Source organism: Pezoporus occidentalis, unplaced genomic scaffold (genome assembly GCF_034315485.1).
Source record: "Pezoporus occidentalis ecotype Australia unplaced genomic scaffold, CSIRO_AGI_Poc_V1 ctg95, whole genome shotgun sequence".
Classification (NCBI taxonomy): Eukaryota; Metazoa; Chordata; class Aves; order Psittaciformes; family Psittacidae; genus Pezoporus; species Pezoporus occidentalis.
Window position 1 is genome coordinate 2,771,141 of NW_026916315.1, and position 6,000 is coordinate 2,777,140.

Here is a 6,000-nt window from a genome sequence, read left to right on the forward strand (position 1 = left end):
AAATTACATGGTAGATACACACTTCTGTTTCCTGTCTTCCACACGGAAAACTTTTGTTCATGTCCACAGTCTATACTATTGCCCGTTGCAGCACCAACAGTTGGCAGCTCATACTGGAAAAAAATAAAAAAAGAAAAGAAAGGAAAAAAAAATAGACTAAACAGGCTTTATTCAACAATTTTGTCATGTTCCTGCAATCTAACCCCAGAATGGTGATTACACAGATGAATCAGCAGACAGCATTTTCTGCTGCCCTTTCTTCCCCACAACACTTCATACAACTGCCAACTTGCCTGGCTGCTGGATAGCTGGATGGGGAAAAACACAGGCCACGTACTGGGAAAACTGCTGTGCTGCTGGCAAAAGGATGTGCCTTGTTTTATCCCTGATTATTGCGGCAGCAGCACAAGCTAACTTCTACAACAATGCCCTCTTACAGTTAAGAGACACAAAGGTGCAAGCGTATTTCTCAAAAGGAAAAATAAAAATAGGCTTAGGTAAACAGCTCTGGGATTAAACACGATGTCCTAGCATTTCATCTGAAAGGCCCACTGCCTGCATTTTTCTTGCTAACTCCCACAAAGTTGTTTTCACAGTTTATTGGCCCAACAGAAGCTCTTCATGAAGGCATCCAAAAGCCTTCACAGACAGTCCATGTTCAGACTTCTGCTTCAGGGGCAATCAGTAAACCAGCATCATAACACAGATGTGAGGAAGATGAACAAAGCATGAAAAATATGGCAAAGTTCAAGGTCCAGCATTAGCATTGCTCTGTCCTATTAAAATAATTATTAACAGAGTGTACCAGGTATTCACAAGGCCTCCCTTTTTATCACCAGAGATGGTGATAAAAGGTCTGTGTTAGGTAAACTTAGAATGGTGTCTTCCACTACATAAGTAACTGTGAAATACACCATAGCAGACACTGAGACAAAGTTGTGGCATTTATTTTTTCATTTTCACAAGTGAAGCCATGAATCATGTGACAGTTTTCTGGGGGAAACTGACTTCATTCTTTGTCCCTGAAAAGGCTTAAGGTGGCTGTAGAAACCATGGATGAAACAGCTGGAAAAGTCACTGACTAGTATTTCCAAACAGCATTTCTGAACAATGTCTATTCCATGTGCCACAAACAAACAAGCCCAATTATTTCAGCTTCCAAAAATCAGTTATTTTAATGAAATATGCCAGCTGTCTAGCTGTTCAATACCCAGTTCACCTCTCTAATCAACACAAAACAGTTCTTAATCTTGCTCTGAATCCTTTGCCTGTCATCAGAACCACTTAGTGCTTCATCACACACTTACCATCCACCTTTGTAGCCCTCCTGGCAAGTGTTTTTATTATCATCTTGCACCATGAAAAAAATGCTCTTTTCTGCTGCTTAGAATAAACCATTACATTTATGATTCAGGCATTATCTGAACACAATAAAATGACATTATTTTTAGAAGAATCATAAACACTGATTGTCAGAGTACACCTTCCCACTCTATTTCCTCACTGAGCAAAAGAGTGTCTCACCCAGCTGTAATAAGAGACCACCTAATACTTTCAAGACAAACAAGAACATCTATTTTGAATTCTAACCTATATCTGATGCCACAAAATAAGCCGTATGGGCTATACTCACATGCTCCTACGTAGACATAAGATTCATGTACCCTCTGTTACAAGTTTTAGACAATAACATTTCTAGTATTTTCTGCCCTAAATGGTTTTCAAAGTCAAATGCTTGCTTAAGGGGACTCCATTTGGATATCACCAAATTGCAGTCTGATTTTAACAGAAAATGAAGTGTGTCATGGTCCATACAACATCTCTAATGTCTTCCTGGAAAGCTGCAACATAAACCTTCAGTCATCATCATCATCCTATATGTAGCTTTATGATCAATTGCTTCAAATTCTATTTCTATGTAATTTATACCATACATTGACCTGAATTCTGGAAAGCATTTGAAAGAATACATATACGTATTTTAAAGCATTATCTTTTTATCAGTAGTGTGATATTTTAGTTCCATTTCAGTAAAACTTCCACAACACCAAAATCCACGCAAGTAGAAATTTTGCAGGAAATCTGAATTTAAAGTCTCCTCCCAGGCATTTGGCATTTCTTCCCTTTTTGCTACACAATTTAAGTTTTCATTTCTGTATATAATTTACCACCCAAGCTATTTTTATATACAACCTCCTGAATGTGAATCAATGCATAGGTGGTTCCTTACCAACTCCCTCTCCCAGCAAGTCAAGATTAAAGGCTATGTTCAAACACTTCCCAAACGCAACACACCACTTGAACAGTTTTGTCACAAAGCACACTGTCTGTCCAACATTTGGACGATTGAGGTTCTTTTTAAACAAGACTTTCCTCACCTTTGAGGCTGCTGTCTAGCAGCATTTGCATGTGCTAGTCAAGTCCTTACCAGCACAGTGAGCTGCTGTGCTGTCTTTTCATGTATCTGATCAGTAACTGTCTTGCACATCTACTGGTGACTCTCAAAAAACCTTCTTGTATTGCCAAAAAACCTTCAATCTTCTTTAGTCCTCTCATACTTCCTTCACCATTGATTCCTATAACACCTGAAGCAATAGCTGCATGTCTTGTGTGCGCTTCCCAATACTCCTTTGAGAGGCACGTCCATCATCTCGGTAGAGGCAGAGTTGAGCGCTCTGCCCTCTTGAACAATTAAGGTACCACCACCTGTCTTGTAGCATCCCTCATAAACCATAAATCTAATCATATCTAAAACACAAAGCATATGTTAGTAGATGGCTTAACATTACATTCCTACACTTATTTGATGTATGTGAGCAACACACATCTCAATGTGCTCTTTACATACTAATTGCCAATATTTTTTTGTTAGTTAAAAGAGAATAAAAAACTTGAGGAGAGGAAACGAATACGCAACTAGAACTGACTATAAATCCAGATAGAAGGCACACTTAGGACCACATGAATTCACTCATGTTTCAGGAGGTGACATGAAGATACACTTCACATACAAGACTTTTTTAATTAAAAATAAATAAATAACCTGCAACTTCAGCAGAAAAGCATCCAGAAAAACTCAACCAAAGTCTAGTTTCAAAGGTCTCCTACGACATAATGAAAATGAACAAAGACTTACATAAGAAACCATACAGGACACGCAGGGTTTCTTTCATCTAAGGAGCTCATGAGGGAAGGTAAGTATGCAAAAATATACACCCCATTGTAAAACCACTGGAGAAAGCAGACTTCATGGGGGACAGTAATTCTGCACACCCCGAAGGATTGCTTTTTGTATGTGTTCATGCTAAGATGACTGCTTTTTCAACTAAAAGATGCCCAACAGACAAATGAAGGCTGTCAGGGAAAAGCAAGTTCAAAATTATGAAAATAAAACAATATAAGTAAATGCCTGAAGTCTAACCAGAGATACACCTGTGTAGGTACACAGGTACAGATGCACAGGTTTAGTTACACCAATACACTTTTACAGCTCTGTTGTTGTCAGACCTTCACACGAGACCCTGCTACTCCTCAGTACTTCCTTTCTTGCAGAACAGGGATCTCGTTTAGTACACATTGAATCTGACAAAAATCAATGTTTCAGCACTACTGATTTTACATAAAATATTTAAGAGACTACAATTAAAAGCCATTAGAGAGAGGAGCATATGTGTTTTAATCATATGCGCTACTTTTAGTTACCTTTTTGAGAAGATTAAAATTAAGCAGCTTTTGCTTTTCATCCCACTCACACCCTCCCACTATAAATTCTGTCTGAGCTAATCCTCCTTCTACAGACGTCAAAACAGCGCATACGTATTACAGCTACTTACTGCCAAAATGTGTTGGTTTAATATCCCATTACTATTGTAATACTGGCACAATAACTTATTATATGTGACAGCTTTTGCAGTTAGTCAAGGATAGAGCCACTTACCCTCTAGTTTTTTCAGCCACATGGAACTGTACTTGTAAAACCTGTAGAAAAGAAAATTTAAGGTCTGAAGTAGATGCTCACCTCAGACGGTAATGCCAGACAAATAAAAGGCTTAATAGGCCATTACACGCACACTGCCCACCCTGTCATTTCCATTGTCCCAGCCTCTACGTAAAGTGATCTGTTCAGAAATTCAGGTTACGGTATTTACAAATACATTGTTTAACTCCTTATTCCCTAGCATTTTAAAGAACACTTTCACTGATTTTTTTAAATGTATTTATTTTTAAGTGTAACATTTCACATGAAGGCCAAGGCAATCTCTACGTCAGAATGTGCTTTTGATGAAAAGACCACGCTTGTCAAGAGGTTCAGGGTTATTCCTTCGGAACCTGCAGCACAGAATACACTAAGAAGTCTGTTCGAGGCTCTACAAATATTTAGGTTAAAGTGTATACAATGACAGGGGCTGCTATCAGATACGCTAAAGACAACAGGCATCAAGAAGAAGATAAAATTCAAGCCAGTTGTTCCAGTCCAGACACAGTGTATCGGCCAGCAACTGACGACAAAGCGTCAGCCCGCCGGAGAGCGTCGGCAGCTCTGTGGCACTCGCCGGCCAAAGCTGGTGAACCCGAAACCCGTCACCACCGAGGCTCCGCTCCGCGGGACCCCGGGCCCGCCCCGTCGCGGGCTCTAGCCCCGCACGCTGTGTGCACGCCCCTGCGGCCCGGCGCCGCTGAGCCGGGACAACGCACGGACCGCTAGCACGCGCCGAATCCAGCCTGGGCGCGCCAGGACGTGGCTGCCAGCCGCGGGCACCGGCCGGCCGGCAAAGTTTACCCGCCCAGGCCCCGCGGAGGGCGGCTGGCCGCCGGCGAGTCGCCCGCCCACCGGGCCGCTTCAGCCAGCCCAGCCGAGCCCGCAGCGCTTCGGCTGTCCCGGGTCTCCCCGGAACGCGGGGCAGCAGCGGACCCTTCCCGGCCCTCGGAGCGGGACGCGGGGTGGCCGCTCCCGCCGTGCCCAGTACGCCCGGACCGCCGTCCCCGCTCTGTCCCCTGGCGTCGGCAGCGACCGCCCGCCGGACCCGCCGAGTATTTACTGGAAGAGGGAAGCAAGGCGCACACAGCCGGGTCGTACCGGGCACCAGCCCAAGCACTCCCCAGCAGCGCACCCAGGGAACCGTCTCGCCTGCCCGGCCGGGGGAACACCCAGCCCGCAGCGCGCCTGTACCTGCCCTGCCTGCCGCGCTCAGCGCCTCCTCCCGGGGCCGGGGCCGCTGCCCGCCGCCACGCCACGGCGCCGGCTCGCCAGCCCGCCGAGCCCCGGCTCCTGCCAGCGCCGCCCCCCAGCGGCCACGCCGCCCGCCACCGCCCCGGAGCGCGAGGCCCCGCCCCGGGTGAGCGAGTGAGCGGCTGGCTCGGGAAGGACCGGAGCCTGACCAGCCCCGCAGCGGGACGGGGACACCCGCTCCGCGGTTCCGGCAGCCCGGCATGGCGAGGTGGTGCCCGTTGCTGGCCTCGGTACAGGCGGTCCCGGGGCCGCGCGGTTTAAGCCCTCTGAGGACATCGTCACCCTTGTGAGAGACCAGCGAGCGGCTCCCGGACCAACAGCGGGCAGCTAGCCCGGGTTCCCCAACATCAGAGCCCTGGATTTACTTCTGCGGCTCTCAGCGTCGAGAGGTGGCCATCGGGTCCCTGGAGAGCAGCACAAACATCTTAGGCAGCGAAGCAAAATGGTTACTGCTGGTGACTGCTGGCAAATTCTTTTCATACTTACCGGGAAGTGCAGCTGGAAGCTGTAGTGCCCTTTTGTAAGAAATGCTAATTTCAGGCCCTTGTCAAAGGAGAATTCCATGAATTTCAATAAAAAGATAAAACGTATTTTGCTATATAGCTGATATAAATGAAGTCATTTCATAACTTGTATTTGCCAAGATCTGTTGCCAACTAAAAAGCTTCCAGTTAACCAGCCTTTTCCCTTCTAGGAGCTGCTCCTGCTGTGCCAGCAGGAGCGCTGGTGCAATCCTACAAGCTGATCATTTCTGAAATACACTGATTTTT

The 6,000-nt window shown here is 45.7% G+C and overlaps 1 protein-coding gene across 3 annotated transcripts in view; it reads right to left on the bottom strand.

The window, feature by feature from the left end:
- PXYLP1 (2-phosphoxylose phosphatase 1) overlaps positions 1-5,284 on the bottom strand; it is a 65,462-nt gene extending 60,178 nt beyond the window's left edge. The window contains exon 1 of one of the 3 annotated variants that reach the window (XM_062606262.1): positions 5,171-5,284. The gene's annotated coding sequence lies outside the window, so the exon portion shown is untranslated. Of the gene's footprint in view, positions 1-4,780; positions 4,924-5,170 lie in introns of those variants that run through there. The other 2 variants (XM_062606267.1, XM_062606263.1) reach the window with 2 other exon arrangements.
- Positions 5,285-6,000: the final 716 nt, after the last annotated feature.